The 22,002-nt window shown below is 40.8% G+C and overlaps 1 protein-coding gene across 5 annotated transcripts in view; it reads right to left on the bottom strand.

Moving 5' to 3' along the window:
* Positions 1 to 22,002, bottom strand: part of FAM107B (family with sequence similarity 107 member B) — a 59,125-nt gene that overhangs the window by 25,409 nt on the left and 11,714 nt on the right. Inside the window, exon 1 of one of the 5 annotated variants that reach the window (XM_088055817.1) lies at positions 16,084 to 16,173. The exons of 3 other annotated variants lie outside the window; for them this stretch is intronic. The gene's annotated coding sequence lies outside the window, so the exon portion shown is untranslated. Of the gene's footprint in view, positions 1 to 16,013; positions 16,033 to 16,083; positions 16,174 to 22,002 lie in introns of those variants that run through there. One more of the 5 variants, XM_088055818.1, reaches the window with a different exon arrangement.

Raw genomic sequence — 22,002 nt, 5'->3', positions numbered from 1 at the left:
TCTTACCCAATACCTCAGCTAAAAACTAAAGACATCAACCACTTGTCTCTCTCTTGCTTAAGACCTGTTATACATCCCACTCTAACCCTTATTTACACCATTATGATTATTATCTAATTATAAACAATGACTTGATTAAAACATTCATATTTATAGAAGCATTCATGTCACCTACCTTTAGGCCTTTAACTCCTGCAGCTAAAATGGGAAAGCAAGCTCCTTATAGCATTAGCATGGTTATCCAGAGGGCAAATCAAAGCAGCTATGTTCAGCACTAAAGTCAAATATCATCACTCTCAAGCAGCTTCCAGACACTCTCTCCTTTCTCCTCTGGTTATGAGAACTCCAAAGAATTTAGATTCTCAAACTGCTTTTTTTAAAGCAATGGGTGAGGTCCCTTCAAAAATCAAGAGTTAGAAAGTGCAGCTTAAATTTCATAAACTGCAGCAACACTGAACAAATCCAACCTGCCACTGCTTTTTACACCATGCCAGCATGCCCATTACTTCCAGCTCCACATACATATGATGTAAACCCATGGAAAATACACAGTTTAATAATTTCCTGTATTATTCACCACACTGTGTGCTATAGCTTGTAGATTAATTATCCAGATAACAAAATGACTGCAAGTGCCATTAATGTTGTCAGTCTGAAGTAGTGATCTACATAATGAGAGCAATGCGCCCCCATGATTTGCAGCTTGAGAGAGGCTGAGCTGAAGAACAACCCCCTCCTAACCTGCTACACATGAGTGAAAAAAGACCCTTCCTCCCCGTACAGGAGGAAGGTGAGTAAACCATTAAGCAACTGTGGAAAATCTCAAAGACTGGGAAAATCAAAAAGAGAAAAGGGCTTTACACCTGGAAGACAAACTGTTTAAAGAAATGGATAGAAGAGTCACCAAGAAAGGTTTTATGATGAAGGTGGTGAGACACTGGCACAGGTTGCCCATAGAAGCTCTGGATGCCCCACTGGGCACTGGAAGTGTTCAAAGTCAGGTTGGATGGAGTTTTGAGCAACACAATCAAGTGAAACATGTCACTACCCACTGCAGGGCAGCTGGACTAGATGAACTTTAACAGTCTCTTCCAACTCAAAGCCCTCCATGACTCTCTGACTGATGACATTTATATGAGGATGGGATGAACACATTTTGGGGGTGCTTGTACTGGTGCACAGAAGCTGTCCAACAGTGAGAAAGATGCCTCTGCTCTCCTGGACCCCACACATCCACACAGGCAGAGGAAGCCCTTGAGCAGAATTACTGCTCTCCCCAACCACAGATGTGGCCACACACCATTACCCATAACACAGCTGAAAACATCTAATTTCTGTGTCTCCTGGTTAAGGAAGAGACATAAATTTCTGTTTGAAAGCAATCTAAACTGCACCACTGGAAATACCCGTAGAAATATTTCTTTTATTTCCAGGCCACCAAACACAAGCAGCACTCACTAGTTTACTACTCTGGTTTCCAATTTAGGAAATGCCTTTAATGGAAGCATTTCTTGAACACACACCAAATGCCACTGAACATAATTGTGCCTAAACTGCACCTCTTAGAGAGATCCATTTTTAAATTAACTCTGAGCATGCTGTAACCTAAAAAGGGAGGAGAGGAGGGAATAAAAAAAATAAGAGGAAAAGAGGAATAAAGTCTCTATTGTGGCATTTTTCTTTCTCTGAACACAGAAATATAAAACACAGGTGTTGGTATTAAGCAGAAAGGAAGACATCTCACAGATTCAAAGCCAAGTGCTATCACCAAAAATCATAGATTAATGAGGCAGAGAGAGAGAGGGGGGAAGTTGCAAAGCTCCTTAACATTTCAAGAAGGTCGGAGGCTTTTCACTCAGTGTTGTAGCTGGGAAAAACAGACATACACTTTGATTCTCATACAGAGGTTTGAACTAGAAGGGAACTTCATTCAGTTTCATTTTCAGAGATCATTTAGCTCCATCACCCCTGCCATGGGCAGCAACACCTTCCACTATGCTAGGTTGCTCAGAACCCTGTTTAGCCTGACTTTGAACACTTCCAGGGATGGAAACAGCAACGACTTCTCTGGGCAACATATTCCAGCAATTCACCACCCTCACAGCAAAGAATTTCTTCCTAATACCTAATCTAAACCTGCCCTCCCTTCAGTCTAAAGCCATTCCACCTTGTCCAATGCCCCTCTTTAGCCACTTCAGGTACTGGAAGGGGCTCTAAGGCGTCCCCAGAGCCTTCCCTTCTTCAGGCTCAACAACCTCAACTCTGAGGTGTCTCCACAGCAGAGGAGCTCCAGGCCCCTGAGCATCTTTGGGCCTCTGGATTCACTCCAACAGGTCCCTGTTTCTTATGGGCCCCAGAGCTGGGGTACAGTTGGATTAGCAACTCAGTACCAGCAGTAAAATAAATGAAATGGTGCATCTGTTATTACAATCAAATTAACGAAGTACTGAGAGAACCATGCATGTTTTCCCCTTGTGTACCATGCCCTGGATAAAGATATTCTGTAGCTGTACATATTTCCTGTGTTATAAATTAAACACAAGCCAAATTTACCCTTCCTGCAATCCTATTAAAATCAAGGGCAATTACTCCAGGGATAAATCTGGCCCAGTAATGTTTTTCAACAAAAATGAGTTTCAGAATAAATTCTACTAAAATAAATCTGTGTGGAAATACTTGAAACATTTTCATTTGTGTTCCCAGAGCACTTGTTTAAAAATAAACTGGAACAGAAAGTTCCCAGTATTAAATAGATGGAAAATGTCAAGACGGTGTTTCAGAATACTCTGTTTGCAGGTGATCAACCTGATATTCTTACTGTCAGGTTCTGTGGGGGGTAGTTTTGTTGTGGTTGATGTTTCAATTTTTTTTTTGTTTTGTTTTCTGTGTGTTTTTTTGGGGTAGGGAGGGACTGTGGGGTTTTTGATTGGTTTGGGGGTTTATTTCTTTTTTTTTTTAATACCTAAGTATTTGCAGTCTTAAATAAAGGCCACCTTATATATGCAGCTCACGTTATGTACCATGAATTAAGGAGCTCAGAAATTAGGTGTACATGGAAAATTAGACCTATGTATTCAAGATTTCAAATTTTTACATTGAGATCACGCAATCAGACAAAACACAACTACAAAGAGCATCAGGTTAGACTCTCAGCTGGCATGAACTGGAGCCAGTCTACTAAAATCAATTTATCTTCCTCAGCTTATCTGACTCCTCAGGGAATGTGGGCAATATTAATATTGCACCTCTCCATAAAGACACACATGCAGAAGTACTGGCGAGAGCAATGGCCTCAGGAAGCTTCACGCGATGCTGCAGACCTGCATGGATGCACCTGTAACGCTGCTCCCACAGGACTGCATCAACTACAGTGATGGAGACAGCCATAAAACACACACAAGTTGCCAAAAGCAATTTATCTACAGCAATTTGCACAGCCAGCAACCACTGTAATCACATTTTTGCAGAAACATGAAAAATCAGGCTGGAAGGAACTTCAAGAGGCCTCTCACCCCTTCCCCTGCCCCAGGGTGAGCTGTAGCACACCTACACACCCCTGAAGTCTCCTCCTGCCAAAGAAGTTTTTGAGCCAAAATTTTTCATTCTTGATCTCTATCCAAAACAAGATGTGATTTAAACTCAGTTGTTAATCTGACTTTAAGCCTCAGGCATTGACATTTAATGCTAATGAATATACAGAACATCAAACTGGCTGGTTAAGTTCCCATGTGAGCAGAGCTGAGCCTTCAGTAACACAGGGACAGCAGAAGATATAAGCAGGTAGATTAATGACTTCTTTAGAGCAGGAGTCAAACATAGCAGAAATTTAAAAATCTGTTCAACAGATTTTTTTAAATCTCCACTGCAGGAGATATCTTTATCACTTCTGGAAGAGACCACAGAGCTCATGAGAAAACCTGCAATGCTCTCATTTAGACGACAATCTCCACGACAGGCACTGAGAGATAGAAGGTATTCCCACTGCCATACAGAAGAGGCCACTCTGTAACCAGAGAGGTCTTCTCTCCTGCCTTGCACTGACCAAGTCTGGTTTTGACCTCCCCAGCTTTTATAAACTCGTCATAAAATCCCCTTGCAATGGCAGAGGGGCATGTACCTCTCCTTCCCTCTGTTTTCCCACCAGAAAGTCACAGGCTCAGGAGAGAATCTCATGGAGCACAGATCTCGTGGCTCCTCTGCATTCCAAACCTCCTGGGCAACAAATTTGGAGATAAAGAGTCTGTGGAGGAAAGAAAGGGGAGGCTGGCAGGGAAAGCCATTCAATAAGCCATTTTGCAAAAATACTACTTGGATGTCTCTCAGCAGCAAAAAAGGATCCAGGACTAAGAGCTACTGATGACACTTCAGTGGTAAGGTAAAGGGAGAAGGGTCTGGACATCAGATCCTTAAAAAAGTTTTAAATTATTAAAGCAAGGCCTCAATTCTTGTAACAAGGAACTGCAGCTTATTTAAAGAAAGTAACGCAATAATAAGAACATTTATTTCCTTTCACATCTTCCAGGCATGGAATCATTAGGATCTGTTTTGGAAGTGTTTCCACTGCTTCTGCCAGTCCGGAAAACAATCATGTGCTCACGTTGAGATGCAACCCAGTTTTCTCATTGTGGTTCTAAACCAGAATATATGTTGCTTCTATTTTTTCCACTATATATATTTTTTTATGCAATTATTCAAACAAATCATACTCCCCAATCTCCTGGGACTCAGTTTATTGCAATAATTGAGAGGGTTTTTTCCTTCTCAGATATTCTGTTTTTCAGGACAAGATTTCTTTTTGTATGCATGATCCTCTTCATTATGAAAAACCCAAGGCAAAAGTGTAATAAAAAAATGCAGTGACTATGTTGTTTATTTTTATACTCTGACATTTTCATTTTGTGTCATTAATGAGTCTAATCAATCTCTCTTGCATTACATACATATCACTTTCCTAACCACTACCAATTAGAAATAGATAGCCATTTGCTTTCTCCCAGAATTGTAGAAAATTCATGCCACTTGTCACAAAAAGGGTGCAGACTACAAAGAGCAACACACAAAACACTAAGTATTTTAATTTGACACCATTCTTTATGCAGTTCTCAAATCAAAAGCAAGTGTTAAATTCTATTATTAGCCTCCTGCTTCGATCACCGCTTTGAATAAAGGCATTAATGAGATGGAGACCTGCAAAGCATTTTCTTAGAAACGAGAGAATCACTAAATTAAACAATTTGGATGTTAGCATTAAAAATCCCCAGTAAATTGTGCATTCACCAAGAAAAGGCAAAAGTACCAAACATGAAGCATCTATAGTGGCTCTGTCACTTTCTGTACAAGTGACAGGCAGGCTGTCTCCTGTGACCCACAATAGACATTGTGCCCACTGTGGTCAGGAGCTGCACTGGCAAGTTTCCATCCCAGAGCTCAAACTCTCACAGCTGCCCATGCACAGGACTTTCCCACTCTCCTCCAACACATGACTCCTTGTTTTTGGAAAGGCGACAAGCACAGTTGTCCCAGTTAAGCCAGAGGTGTCCTGCACTAGTTCATGCCCTCCCAAAGACCCAACCAACCCATTTTGGCAGCTGCTATAAAAACAACTGCTCCCCATGTACAAGGAGCATCCGGCTGCTGCAACAGCCAGCTCTGTCCCAGCTAATGGAAAGGGGAAACTGCAATGTGTCCTTATATTGATTATAGAAGTCTTGCCTTTAATTTTATTTGCAAGCTTGTCCCTATCTATTGGATTTATTTGGTGTGTCAGCCACTTATTCCTTAAAAAGTTCAAACACAGGGAAAAAAAGGATGTAGAAGCTGGAGTAACACTGACCTCTTCAACACCTCTATCACTAGAAGTGACTGTATCACATACTAAGTGCGTTGGCCGACCTCAGACGTCAGAATGCTGCCCCAGTACCCTTCCCATTGTTGCCTGTTGCTCATCCATGTGCTGTGACATGCAGACTGTGACAACAGCAAAGATGGACAAAGAGCACCGAAGAATGTGATTCAGTCTCAGTTTTCAACCACCTACACAGATGTCACAACCATTTCATAAAAACATCCACCTGTTCTGCATCTGTGCTAATGGGAAGAGAAAAAAGCCGAGTGTTGCAGATGTGCAGAGCTCAAGACAATAAAACAGGTCACTGATCAGAGATACTCTCCAGGAGTATTCACTGTGAAAGACAGCAGAATGTTGTTCCCTCTCGAGGTAACCAGACCGACAGACAGACAGACAGCAATGCCTATTGCAGAACTGGCTCACAAAAAGCAAGTGGCACCATGTGGGATCCAGAACTTTTGCACACACAGCCATTTAAGCTGAATCCCATAGAGCATAGGCAGGAGTGGGTGTACAAGAACTGCCCAACTGTTAGCTGCCGAATTTTGGATAAAATGCCCATAGCCAGCCATCCCTGAGATTTCCAAGACTGAATTAGGAAAGTCTAACAACTCACCAGCTGCTACTAAAACCTATGCTCCATGAAAGGTTAAGAAAATACCAAGTGATTTCTTCTTATTAGGTCCCAGTTTACCATTGAAGAAAGCAACGAGACTAGGATCCAAGGAATCTCCTTTATCCCAGATCTCCCTTAAGACCCAGTCTTTCCAAGAAGGACAGAAAGCTTTCAGTAGTGAGTGATTAATCTCACAGTCACCAAAACATGGAGTTTAATTTAGCACTTGAGATTTTTGATGCCTTTCTAAATTCTTTATAAAATCTGTGCACTAGCAAGCGTAGGTTATAGGTTTTTGCTTTCATAAAGTAAACTAAATATGAAAAATATGAAACAGTTAATAATGAAATTAAAAACTGCATATTTTGAATACTGATAGTTACGCCTCAGCCGTATTTGTATTATCTTCCAAGTGCTGAGTAGATCAAAACCAAGGGACACATACATACTGTAGGTCAGATCTTTCAGCAGGTGTATGGTCTGAACAAATCTTCATATATAATTACGCTGCCAAATACTTGATGAATTGAGTGGATGTCAGCATATGCTTATTGTAAAACAGACAAGAGGATCTTTGTCAGACAAGAGGATCTTTGTCAGACAAGAAGTAAGTTAAGATTCACTATAGGAACTGTATCATACAGTTTAGAAGAAAACCACAAACACATGTGCAGGCCTGAAAATGGGGGTAAAAAGCTTGACCAGCAATGTCAGCTGAGGTCTGTTCCTTGCACAGAAAGAGACTGAACAGCAAGGGATACTATTATGCATTGCATCCAGTGAGCTGGCAAGGCTTGCTGCTAAAAAGCAGCTGCTTGAATATTTAGCTTGAAAGGCAGACTATTCCTTGCATTTTCTCTGGTGTAGCTTTCAGCTGCACATCAGCACCAAATAGCATCGTGCTTCCTGCGGGACCAGAGCGCCTTTGGGCTGGGTACAAACTGCACATGGTTTATAGGGCACCCTGAAGGGGAGACCACAGCACTGCACTGATGCCAGAGGGGCCTGGAAGCTGTTGTGGAATTTCTGAGGATGATGGCTCAGAATGTTCATATCAGCAGGGTGGTTGATATGATCCATTCTCAGTGCTGGCTACTTCGTCACAGAGAAAAACAAAGAAGGAAGGAAGCAGTGAGAGACAGCAAAGGGCTCCTACACTGAGAGATGCACACAAGATTGGTCCATGCTTGTCAGAGCTGGGTATGACAGATAGTAACTCCAACAGCCTGAATTAAACAGATACCAGGTTTGAAGCCTATACATCTGCCAGTTTTCTTGCTAGGTACTGAAAAGCAGCATCCATCTAATCACTCACCAGCAGTAACTCCCTTTCCTGCTTCAATCTCCTGTTACATACTGTCACCTAGTCCCAGAGACTTAAAATACATGAATTAACAGTATCTGACTTTTGTGTTGGAACAGTGGAACAAATAACTGATAAACTGAAACTTTAAGGAAAAGGGCAACTCATTTGAGTTCAAGAACTGAAAACAACTTGCAAAGCAGTAATTCAGCTTAGTGTGCAATTTTACACACATGCAGAGACATGGGTTTTCCACATTAAAATAATGTTACTAATGAACAAAAGATGTGCTCAGCTCTCCTTTGAAAAGCCTACTATGCAAGTAGACACCTAATAAATACAGAGACAACTGTAGTCAGACACAATATGGCAATTTCATTCTAACACAAATCCTGCTGGCACGGAGGCTGAAGTCACACATTTTCAAGAAGAGCTTCCAGACTTTTCCTGGTGTGAATATTTAATGTTTTGAGAAAAGCAATAGGATTTTGTATTTAGAAGCTATTCGACCACAAGCATTCGCTGTTATCATTAATGTTTTGCCTTAAATTATGAAAAATCAACTTGTAAAACTGCTCACAAAATCTCCACCCCTTGAAGAAGCAAACAAGAACTCAATCAGAAAAACTGTGGGCAAACGGGATTACCAGTCTGACTTGCAAGGGAGAATTGCCTGTTAAAAAAGGCAGAATCATGTTTCCATGTGGAAAATGTTAAAGTTATTGTAACTAAATATAACAACCCAAATTTTCCCCCTCTATTTTATTTCCAATAATGCACACACTCATCTCTGTTTGTTCCATTAGACAAAAATGGGTAGCAAAATGTTCTTGTTCAGTCATGTTCAAAATCCCCTAGGATTTGAGCCCTCCTTCACCAGTTCCCCCAGAGGGGAGCAGCAATTCCAGGACCACAAGGAAACAGGCAGGCATGTGCCAGAGAAAGAGGAGTAGAAAATACCTGCATGTGGCTTTCAGACCCGTCTTCAGCACAAGCCTCACAATATCCACAGAACAGCCAAAATTCCCATACAAATATGAATGAGAGAGGAGGGAGGGAAAGACTCAAGTGTTCCAATTTGGAAATGTCATTAAGAATGACAATTTGGATCTAATTAAATTGGAGGGGGGGGGTGGGGGGTGGGGAGAGAGGAGGGATGATGGGGAGCATACCAATCGAGCAAAGAATATCCATGTCAGATGTCACCTAGACAGCAAGAGAGAAACATTTATTCTGCCACACTGAGATATTCGATATTCACAGTCATTGCTGCAGTGTTGAATGACGTGCAGGGAAGTGTTGCTGCTTCATCCTTGTACCATTCTCTGTTACTGCACCCTCTGCTATCCAAATTCCAGTTCCTCTCACACCTTTACAAAATGTCAGTGCAGAGACTTTCTAGGAATTTGGGCCAAGTTCAAGAATCCCCATCTGCTGCTGTTGGAGAGGGATGAGATCAGACTGTAAATGAGTGGCAGACTCCTAGCAAGTAGACATGTGAATACAATTTGGACACGTATGAAAGTCAGCCCCAGCCTTCTTCATTTAAATTAAAAACTTTACACTCTCTTCTCTCTCTGTAATGAAACACTCATATAATCAGTTATTCATCCATTTAGGTTAAGTGCATGTATAGGCAAGTACTCTCAAGACATTTCATTAATCTACATTTATCTTAAAGCTATTTAGAATTGCAGACGTGCATACACAAGATGATTTCTTCAAGACTTAAAAGCAATTAGGTCTTGAGAAAAGTGGCTTTGGTAGCACATGTTCTCACAGTTATTTAAATAAATTCAAATCAAATATAGGTTTAAATCAGCACAAGACTTCTCATTGGACACCAGAGTTTTTTTCAAGTTTCCAGAGCTTTTCTGCAGTGCTTTGCACTGTGTATGTAGGAGCGTGCACCTGTGCTGGTAGTCAGCTTGCAGGAGAGCTCCCCTTGCAAGCCTACACACACACACAACAGGGGTTCATAAACTGAATTTATAACACTTTCTTGTTATAGCTGGTAGCAATATGGAAATATATATACACAGAAGGTGTCAGTTTCTGAAAGTGTTCCTCCCCATCTGACTGGTTTTTACAGTTATAGTCCGACTGGTAATCACGGCAGCCCAGGGCTAAAGTCAGGAGCAGAAGCATGGTGTTCATCCACTAACACATTCCAATTTACCTTCATGGATGGCACGCTGGAGAGCTGAGATGAAGCCTTCTTATTTTTCATGAAGGTGAACATTAAAAAAAAAATAAAAATTAAAAAATCCAAATCAGAAATCCACTTACTTGAGGATTTAGGTAGAACAGGAAACTCAAGGTAGACCACAAAAGTCCCATGTGAGCCCTGTAAAATAAGCCCTTCTTCTGCATTTAACCAATTCTTACACATCTAGATGAGCAGTAATTTCAAATCCTGCCTACTTTAACAGAAGACTCATGAATTTTACATCATTGGAAAAAGAGGACCCTAACTCTGGCAGAGAGTATTAGAATTCCTTATGATCCCACGTGTCAATCTTGCTTACATCTATTTGTTTTCCTTTCAGGTCCAAAAATGGACTTAAAAGGGGAATAAATAGTCCATTTCTTGGCCACAAATGTGGCCAAGAAAACACAATGTGATTACATTCTGTGTGTGGGTAAGGCCTGCTGGTTTAAAACATATACATAAACACACAGATACATATGCGCATACATAGTCACACATACTGCTTTTGTAAATAATCAGAACAGATCTTGATGAATCACCTCTATTTGATATTTTTACAGTGTTTCTTGTAAAAAACATTCCCCAAATGTGCAAACGATTAAGAAAATATGTGAAAAACAAAGTCTGATAGGCAGACTAAAGTTGGAGGCTGAATAACATGTAAGCCTGTTTGGCATTAGTGCCAGGAATCCCTTCTCACTCTAAAAATCTGACATATCATTTGCTTTATTAGTTCTAAATCAACTGTTCATTTAATTTACATTAAAATATGAAATTAAAATTTAATACAGATGATTTAGAATTGAAGTCATGCAAAGACAGTACTTTTTTTTTAATTGACTTTTATTTTGGAAGTGAATATTACTGCACGCTGCTGAATTCTTACAACAGTCCACGAGGCCAGCACTGGAAGTCTGTCGACACAACCACTAGGATTTCATTCACTAAGAGCTGAGTAACTCAAGTCTTCCTTTTCCACTAATTAATATCACAAACTGCCTCCAATTATTATGTGTTTAGATCTGAGTGTATGAGCAAGGCACGACCATCGTACATACCACATAGAATTACAATTTCACAGATCCATGACATGAAACCTTTTTAAATCTGGAAAAGAAAATGAAAGGCAGGATAGGCCTAGTCAAAAGGTCACTCGACTCAGTTTAACTTAGAATTCATGAAACTGTAGTCAAGAAAGTAAAAATGAAAGTCTGACCCTTACAAAGGCCAGATGTCCCACTAACTTCCTCTTATATTTTAGTCAAGCACACAGTTCAGTCACAGAAAAGTTTATTACAAATCACAAATATGCCACCAGTAGAGATCCAAGAGCTTCCCTTCCAAACTAGAGACAATTCCCAACAAACAGAAGACACCATTCCAGCATCAAGCCAAATAAAGTGAGCTGATCAGCAGGTCATCAGCAATCCCATCTAATGCAGACAGATTTTCATGCAATGCAAAGAAACAGCTCTGCAGGCAGATCCTGTGGCTGGAACAGCTCCCCACACACAGGGGTGGTGAACTCCAGCAGAATAGCATTATAGTCACTCCAGGCCCTGCTCACTGCAGGAGCCTTGCTAACACTTGTGTTTACTACTCCAGCCCAGTGCCAACAACTTCATTCCTCACCTAATGAAAAATACTGTCCCTCTCTACCTTTAACCCCCTCCATGTTTTCACTCTACTACAGACTTCCCTCTTACTCCAAACACCTCAAACTCCATCCAAGACCATTTTAATCACAAACACGGAGGCTTTCTTCCATTTCAATATTTTTATTCTACATAACTTTAGAAGTGGTTGAAAATCTTCCCTTTCTCAATCTTGACAAAATCCTTTCCTACTAAGTCCTCTCTAACCAGGCTGCAGCAGAGCACCATACCTGGAAATCAGGGGCTTATAATGAAAATGCTGAGGTAAACCTTAGAGACAGCATCAAGCTGCATGAAAACACTGTCAGGGTACTAGAAATAAAGTGTATTTAAAGCCTAAGATGCTCTGTCATCACCATAAAATGCACACACTGCTGCTGCATGCTCTCAAACTTTATTAAATGGGCCTGGGCACAACAGCAACGAAGTGCAGCCTCCCCTGACTTCATACAGGGCATGGGCTCATTGACACCAGCAGCAGTGACCATCTCCAAGCTAATAACTAAGGGGAAGACAATACACTAAATTAGAATGAAGTTCTGTGACCACAAAAAGAATAGGGGAACAAAATTAGGCTGAATAGAAGTCAGTGCCGGAGGGTTGCTCTCGCTACCTGGCCATTATTCGCTTTGCTATTCTTTGCCCAGCATTAACACCTGCCCATTCCTCCAGCCCAGTGACTCTCGTTATCATCTTCATTCCTCTGTTATTACTGAACCAGCCGTCCCCTGGGGAAGGTCTGTCAGCTGCAGTGAACACTGGCCACTGTACTTCGTATAAAATTTGGGACTTTGAAATTAAGACAGTAAATCACCTCTATCCTCCACACATAAGAGACAAGTCCAGATGTGACAAAGATCTAATAATGCTATTTTTTAAAACACTACAAGAAAACTGAAGAGAAGTGAATGAAACTTGGCTTTAGTGAATATCTGAAACTTAATAACTCCACATTAATAACACTGATGAGGACTGCTGTTAGACAAAAATCTCCAGGAATTTAACACAGCATAAGTTTTATTAAAATTATACTTCCACTTAAAGTGCTTTGGATTATTTAAGATTTATCTGAGTTAAAGCAAAGAGACCTCATCTAATCAGGAAAATGCTGTAATAGCCCCTGATTTAGAAGCCATCAGTTCACTTTGTATTCACAGACTATGTAAGAGACCATAAAAGGAAATAATAAAAAGTAAAATTGAAGAGATGATATGGCAAAAAACCCCAAGTAGTAGCAAGTGGGAGAAAAATAATTATGTTTTAAAGACAAACTACCTGCATGAACAATTCTGAAATTTTAACTTCAAACATCCCTACACATTGCTGTGTGAGCTGCAAATGGCACAAAGCAATGGAGAATAACAGGGCCACATTGCCTCTTTTGAGAAGAAAACTTCACCATCATGGAAACCTAATACAGAGAATAAAAGCAACAGGCAAGATTAAGAAAGCAGAGAATGAAAAGTAATAGTATTGATTTAAGTGGTTCATTTTTTATTCATGGATATTCTTTCCAGTGGATATCTCGGAAGTATTTTATGTTTGATAGGCACCACTATTGTGCAAATGTTTTCTAAGTAAAAAGTCCCCACTCTGCACCAAGGCAATAAATGGCTTCATAGCTGACAGCCCTATGAAGAATTCAAGAACCAAAATGGACTTTGGACCATCCAAAACATAAGAGAACTTATCCTCAGTGAAAGCCCTTTGATGTTGAAACAATTTAATAGAAGATGGGTGCTACAGCTGGTATGTTTTCATTTGGTAACCCTAGTTGTCTGTCAGAGATCCTTGACTTCTCAGAAGAGAAGGTGTGTATTACTGACTGAAAAAAACCAACAAAACCAAAACAAAACCCTCCACTGAATACACAAATCCTAGTCTCAGAGCCTTAGAGAGCATTGCTTCTTACGTCTCCCTGTTCCTTTTCCCCTTTCCATTTCTGGTTTAAATTCTTGCAATAATAATGTTTTGATTATTTACCCCAAATGCAGTCTATTCCAGACTTCAACTATAAAATCTGATTCAGCTAAGAAATTAAATCCTGCTGCTTAAACTACAAATTTTAATCCATAATTAATATGTAAAAAAAAAAAGTCTCTATTTATTCTGCATAAATTGTTCTTCTCTTTCCCCAGTCTCCATGACAGAGAATGTTGTTTGCCAATATTTTACTTCATAATTTCATTAGCAACCTCTTTTTCCCTCTCCCATCGGTTAGGTTTTGTACTCAGATAGAAATGTCTTATGATACTGCCTGGCAGCATCCTGGAAACAATCACATCCAGCTGGAATTGAAAATGTTATTTAGTCTACTGTGTTTTTGTTGATATCAAATATTCACATTAACAGGAAGGATGGTGGTCATAGGGAAATTGTAACAGCCTTGGAAAGATCTAACGTACTTGGGACCCATTTCCTTCATTACTGAGCAAACATGCTGCCCCATGGCAAACCAGTGTCAGATGGCTAATAGTCTCTGTGCCAAAGGGAGCCAGCAAGCAGACTGTTAATGAAGCCCAAAAGGTACAGGAAAGAGGCACTGGGACAGGAGTGACAATCTTCTTTCAGAACCCAGAGTCTCACTGGTGCAGCTGACCTACATTCTCCAACTTGGAGCTGAAAGCCAAGTCAAAACATGCATAAATAAAATAATGGCTCTGTTTCAGCGGGCTCTCCAAGCATCCCATGCTGGTGAGAACAAGCCATCTCCTCCCATGCACTACTCCAGCACGAGCCACAGATGCTAAATAGGATCTGAAATCACTCAGTTTTAACTTGCAAAAGGTCCTTTACACAGCAGACAGTACTTGGCCAGAACCCTGTGTTAGACTGCTATTTATTGACTTTGGTTGGTAGTGGTGAGAAATCCAAGGCTTTAAATGACCAGCATAACCCTTGACTTTGAAATCTCATTCGAACCAGTTTTATGACTTCCCTCTTATGAGTAATTCCCTTTATACAGGCATCTATTAGATTTAAGAAGTCATAGCTAGGTTCAATTTTCAAACTCATTTTTACCCAGTGTAATCTTTCCTTAAAAGACCACAAATTTTCTTCATCTGCACATCTAAATACCTTCTTGTACAGCCAGGGGCAACATCTGCATATCGAAAGCTTGCAGTCTGCGAGTTTCACTGTTTCACATCAAGAGCCAAACACAAGCAGGCTCAAAATAATGCCATGCCTCCATTTTTTCTCTTCAGCGAAAAAGGATTCAAACAAGACATAACAGAAAATAAGGCACTGGTGTTGATTTGTATTCTAGAAGTGAACAGATGCTAAAAAATGAAAATCATTTAAGCAGAAATCTTGATTGCTATTCTCTGTTGAAGGGTTGCTGTAACATGAGCCTTTTGTTTGCTGAAGAGGCAGATTAACTGCACCACTAATTAGTCACATACAACACACACCCAAATTCTTCATTACACATGGAAAATTACTCAGTTCTGATATTCCAAATGAACACACTTTCAGCTGATATTCCTTTATGATATGCATTAAGAGAGGTAAGTTAAGGCAGAATAAGTTCACAAAAGCATCAAAGCAAAACTGATTTTATTTACTTAGATAAAACCCCCTGAAGCAGGCTGGGCACAAAGTGGAACAGACATCTTGTTTATAAAGATAAAATTTATGAAAGTAATTATTATCTCAAGTTCACAAATTGATTATTTTTGGTCCTGATTCCAGATTTTAGAACTACTAGAGCTGTCTTTTTTTTTTATCTTAATCACACTCATGACTTTTCATCACTTTCTCAGCTTTGGAATAACTTTATTGAATTAAAATAGCTAGTTGCAGAATTCATTGAATGTAATAAAAATCAGGAAAATAAAAAAAAATAAAAAATAAAAAAAAAACCAGTCAATTTCAAGAGGTGATAAGGAAATAAAGGAGGAAGCCTGAAGCTGCTTAGAATGGGGCAGGTAAGGAAGGCTGCTAGACTGAATTATTTCTCTATGGCTAAACTACACATTTATTTAGAATTAATTTACAAATAATATTTTTCACCATTACTTTTATGTATTTCTAGTCCAGTTAAAATTAATGTTTTGAACTGCAGAATCCTAAAGACCTATCCCCATTTATACATTCAACAAAATACTTAGAAGTTATCGTAACATGGACGAAGCAAGCCATTCTGCTGTACAACATGTTTTTGCCAATCCTGAATTCACAGTGAGCACCTAAGTCTTATCACCCCAACTGAGATGCTCAGGAACCCTCCCCTGATCTCACTTCAGTACCACAATAATGGCAGGATTCCTGCATGAAGACAAAGGCACAAACGTAGTGGAAGCTCCCAGATACCTCCTGGCACCACCAGCTCAGCAGCAGAGCAGAGAAGACCCGAGTGGTACAGCTTTAGCACTCACCAGGTACCCAGAGCAGGATCACAGTCACCTCAGCCTTAGGTCTTGAAGAAAGCCTTCAGGCTCTGCTCACCTGTATTTTTCTGGTCTGGAGAAGCGGACAGCAAATATTCGAGGCACAAGGCCCCACGAGCTAAGGTCTTCTTGCTACAGCTGAGCTACCTGCACTGTGGCAATGGATGCAAGCATAGGATGGCCCCTCTTTCCTGCCCACCTTTTATCCCCACCCTTACCGGCAACAACAGAAACCACCTGGCTCCCTATATCAGATAGCACAAGCTGTCCTAATCACCCCACAGCAGCTGCCACCCACTCTCCCACTGCACTCTCTCTTCCGTGTCCCTGCACCAGTCCTGCTGTGTCCCCAGGACGTGAGGGACACACAGCTCCGGCTTGGGAGGTTTCAGTGCCTAGAGCAGTCCTGCACAAAGAGGTGGAACCACCTTGTAATCTCAGCCTGTGTTGGCTCAAAAATACCAAGCAAACATTGGATTGTGCACTTTTGTGTACACATCTGGATACAGGAGGCAAAGATGGTCAAAAAGATACAGCTGCCTAAGTGACTGCAGAGCTTTTGGCACAACTGCAGGTGTGCCACGGAGACACGGCAGAGGTTTGGGAAGAACAGCAGATGGACAGCCAGGACAGACTTGTTACAATGAGAGCAAGCATTAGAGCACTGCAACAGAGAAACCTGAACTAATTTAACTGGGTCCTTCTCCTTATAAAATAGTTATAAAAAGAAATGTGAGATTACAGGATCAGCTGAAACTGCTGTGCAAATAAAACACAGGAAACCATTGATCTCAATGACGTTGGCTGAATGCTTACAGAGAAACAAGTCTGCAGGGCTGAAATATCTTACTAGTTCTCATTCAATGTTTTTAGATGTGTACAGATCCTTGTGAAAGTCAAACAAAGCAAGTGGAGAGAATCCACACCCAAATGATTTTGCAGTGATAGTGGGTTTTTTGAAATTCTGACAGCAGAAGATAGCAAAGGTTTTCCTGAATAAATGCAAGACTGATAACTTGAAAAAGCTGTCCACACCCTACCATAATAACTTAGTATCACCCATCTCAAAAAAAACAAAAGCAACATAAGGAGTTCAGAGAAAAAACCTCAGAAGTAAATACAATTTATTTTTTTCTTCACATGATTGACTGTGCAACACAGATCCCCTTAAACTTAAGCATCACAAACAGATTAGCCAACAGCACAGAAACCTAAAAAGCAGAACTAGAACACAGAAGGAGAGAGGAAATTTACTTAACAAGGTCAGCAATAGAACATGGCACAACTCTGCCTCAGGAAAAGAATTTTACAAATGGAAAAGACACGTACCACAGTTTTGTAAATATGGGCTGATGCTCACACACCACCACTCAGCATAACACGCAAAAATTCACCCTTGTCTCATGAGCTCAGATGCACACACACCCCCCCTCCAAACTCATACATTTATGGCAGCTTTTGCCAGAACCAGCCGGAAGCTTTTCTTTATGTCCACAACTGATGAAGTACTATCACATACATACCTACCCTATCATGTCTGAATTCTCCTGGATTTTGAAATGATCCACGCTTCCTACTTGGAGCTGGAGTAGAATGGATGGCTAACTCATTTCACAAAGAGTTTGGTTATACATCTCCCTTGATGAAAAATTTAAATTGTTCAACTAAGAAGCAGTGTCTTTTTACCCCAAGACATTACTCCAGCAGGGGTTCAGTAGATAATGAGAAACAAAACCAGGGAGAGGAACCAAAGGGTTTTGTAACTAGAACAGAAAGGGTTTGGAGTTTGTTTTCACTAAGTTCAAACAGAAGAAGTTTTATGACTCAAGTAAAAGGAGTGCAAAAGGGTTTGGAGAAGGAAGGTTTCCATTAAACAGACCTGAACTGGTTCAACAGTAATTTGAGCTCTATATGAGCTCACTTTTTGCTGTGACATTCTCAGCAGTGAAGAAAAACTTCACAAAACACAGGAGGGAGCTGATGACAGATGAGAGGGCAAGAGGCAATGCAAGGCCAGCTCTGAAATAGTTACTTGCACTGTATTACAGCCTGCCACGACAAAGCCTTTCCCACATTTTTAAAGCTGTAAATGTAAACACCACTTAAAAGGTAATTTACATGAATGGTGAACCAGGGAATGAAAAAAAATAGGCTCAAAAAAAAATGATGAGTTTTCCTGTACCCCAAAGAGCAGCCCTGGAAAGTCCTGGCTCCCAAGAGATAATAAGTTACCAGTGCACTCTGTTTGTAGGGAGTGGGATTTCAAAATGGTGTTTCCTTCCCTCCACCTTTTGCGGGCTGTCAGGACAAGCTGCTTTCAGCTGTGGCAAACCCTGCTCTGGGACATGGAGATGGTACAAGGCAGCTCACGGGCAGAAATATTAACTTTTTGTGCTTTTGGGGTCTGGCAGAGACACCTCGGCTCAGGGAGTCATCCTTCACCTGCACTTAAGTCAGTTCTGATTCATGGCAGAATAATCATTTTGATGGTGAAGAGCAGCTACTAAAAATGCTTTCTTGCAACAACACTGCCAAGAAAAGAGCCAGGAGATTCTCTGACAGCATCTGCAATTTATGGGAAATGGGCAATCAAGGAGTCGTTGTGGGGAGGCTCAGTGATGGGTAATGCTGCCCCGAGTTCATTCCCCTCTGCCAGTACCTACACTGCACAAGGGCTACCTGGGCACAGTCCCACCAGTTCCTGCAGCAGGTGATGCAGGTGACCCTTTGAAAAGAGGGGCCCACAATCCCACAGCACCAACCCACAAGAGGGTGACTGGGGGAGAGTCACACCAGATCTGCAGCTGACTGGAGTCCCAACTCCTGCCTGGTGCCAGGGCTGCACTTACAATGGTGTGGATGCTGCCCCTGCATTCTCCCCTCCTGTGGTACACACAGGATGGCACCCAGGGACCGCTGGGATCTGGAAAAACAAGATGACCTGGTTCGTCTGATGAAGATCTAGCAAGACACCCCTTCATCTTGGGCAGCATGGCAAGTCTCCCTTCTGACAGCTCAATGTTTGATCCACAGGTCTGTACCTAATCAGCTCAGTGCTAGGATCCACAGTTAAACCTCATTTATTGTCTGAGCCTGAAGATTAGAGACAAAAACCAGAAGATTCAGGAATATAAAGTAAAGCAAGGCAGTCAGAGTAATTTTCCTACTCATTACACATGATTGTAAATGCAGCCAAAGGACATCCACTTGCAGGCAAAACTGAGACTGGTTCAAACCCTTCTAGACAGGTGAGCAGGCTATTACTGGTCTCCAGCAGAAAAAGTTGTGAATTATTAAAAACACACACAAGAAGTTTGGAGCAGGGAGGTTCATTCCTCCTAAGGGAGGCCAGATGAGTCACCATCTGCAGTGGCAGCCCAGCTGCTCAATTCCTGCTCAGACAGTTTAAATCCTGACTGAGTGGTGAACAGCACTTGCAGCAAGACATCACATCAAGAGAAACCAGGTTAATGGTACAGGAGGAGGCAAGGCACAGGTTTTGCTCAGCCTCTCCCAGGAGTTCTGCAGATGGCATCTTTCATACTGCAGCAAATCCAGACGATGCTGGAAGTGTTCGAGGCCAGACAGGGGGGCACTGACCAAACCTGTTCTAGTGGGAGGTGCACCCCCATGGCAGAGGGGTGCAATTAAATCATCTTTAAAGTCCCTTTTAATCCAAACTGCTCTGTGATGCTACAAACCCTGGGCAGACCTTCCAAAAATGTCAACAGGAATGCTGCTATGGGACTCATACTTTGCATATATGAAGGCAATTTTAAATATGGATTGGATTGATAAAAGCAACTCTTCAGCACACTAGTGCAAACATGCAAATGTAGGGGAATGCATAACCTGAACGACCAAGTTTTCTTTGCATATTGAGACTTGTCAGCCAATTCTTCTTCAGGCTTCACTGTAAATGGAAACATAAGTATTTTTGATAACCAGTAATAATGACTTAGGAGAATCTCTCTGATTTTTATATATTACATGGGCAAGAAGCCATACAGAACATTTAGTTAAAAAAAGTTTTATTGATAGTGGTAAGTGATGCATTTCTGACATCCTTCTTTTTACCGCCCCTATAGAATGTAACCCTCACCTTCCTCGATCTACAAAGAAAATAAAAAAAAATAACTACGTCACTTCCTTCGAGAGCCAAGTAAAAAAGGTACCACAAAAATAAATAACAACCAAGTTCATCATTCGACAAAGCCATAGCCATACCCATAGAAAGGCTAATTTGCAGATGAAATGGGAAAGAACCTTGCCTAGGCTGCTAAAGAAAAAATAGATAGATACATTTCAAATAAAAAAACAAAGGCAGGAAGTAGGAAAAAATAATGAGATCCTTATAATCTGTAAATTGGCCAAATGTATCAACCCTTGTTATATTTGGTTTTCATGTGTTACTCACAAGGCATGTTCATGTACTGGGAAGAAAACCAGATAAAACATGTGGTTATTGGCACACAGAGATATCACAGCTAGAATGCAAGCTCAGGTCTGCAGCAGCTTTCCTTAATAAGTATTCTCTATTTAAGCAAAGATTGATCCTACGTGATGTGACAGGTCCCGGATACAAATAAATTGCTTTATGATATGATCTGTGAACAGACAACGGATATTCACCGTGGGCTTACTGAGTTCCATACTAGCGTATCTAAGTTTCCACTTCATGTAAAATCAACTTTTATCTCTCTGTGATATAACCCAGCAGTATGTTGAAATCAATGCTTAGTCTTTCAACCTCAAAGGCCTGCAGCCAGTTTACAACTACATAATTTGAAATAACAGGAGTTTCCGATCCGTTCCAATTTTCAAGCCTTTGTGATGCACATGTCACTGAATTGCAGGAATAGCTCCTGCAGTTACAGAAAGCTTCTAGAAGGAAGTGATAAATTAACATTACCCTTTTCAGCTGTAACCAAATAACGAGACTGAAATGCACTGGGTTTTTTCCCCACCTCCAGCTTTACAAAATTTCATGTGGTTCACTGGTCAGAAAGTCAGCAAGAACAAAATCTTTATCTACTGTTTCCCACTTGCTACCCACAAACTGCCAATTAAATAATGCTGAAGGAAATCAGCATGGTTTGCTTGCACAACAGCCTTTCTGAAGGGGTAGCAACCATGTAGCAAAGCATTTGCACACAAGGCAGGACAACTCTAGGATGCCATTCTGACGCCCACATTTTAATGAAATCAGTATGGCTCTAGCAAAACCAGAGCCACCACAGGGAGTTCCCTGGGTACAAAGCAAAGCTACAAAAAACACATTCAGGGAGATGCGTCCATAACCAAGAAGTAAATACAGGGCAAGGTCAGGAATCTGTTAAACAACCTTCTTAGATTTCTTGTATGGTAACTTAAGTGTGAACATGCAACCTGCCCCAAAACTTTTGACCAGTATCAGCCAAATTTTTAAGCGGTTTGAAGCCTTCATTAAATTCCCCTAAACTTCATGTAAACTGGTGGCTGAGCAATGAAAGGGGCCAGGAATCCAGGCTCTGACAGGCTCCAGTCCTGCGCTGCCAGACAACAATTTCAAGTAACAGCCTTTGGCAGAACGTTAAAAACAACAAACAAACAAAGAATTTGAATCAACAGGAAATTAATTGTCAAAAAAAAAACAAAACCAAGGTTTATGGCAGGCAAAACTCGAGGATCCCCACACTGACCACATGTGAACTGTATTACAACAGTTACGCAACACAGAAGAGGTCAAGTTTGTGATGATGGAGTGTAAGATTCACACAAACTTATCTCATGCAGCTCAGAAAGAAAGTGCACAGCTTCAGGATGTAGCAGAAATACATATGCTACAAACAGATACACTTTTTTTTTTAGTTATCTCATATTTCACTTTCTTTACAGTATAATATTACAGTCTGACCCATTTTCTTTCAAAATTTATCAAACACTATGAAAGGATCAATTCTAATGTACCTACCTGCCTCATTCTTACAGTCCTGTA

Source organism: Pseudopodoces humilis, chromosome 5 (assembly GCF_049639895.1).
Source record: "Pseudopodoces humilis isolate 2021_Gansu_Grassland_sample_001 chromosome 5, ASM4963989v1, whole genome shotgun sequence".
Taxonomy (NCBI): Eukaryota; Metazoa; Chordata; class Aves; order Passeriformes; family Paridae; genus Pseudopodoces; species Pseudopodoces humilis.
Note: the sequence above shows the minus strand (reverse complement) of the source record. Positions and strands in the feature narration are given on the sequence as shown.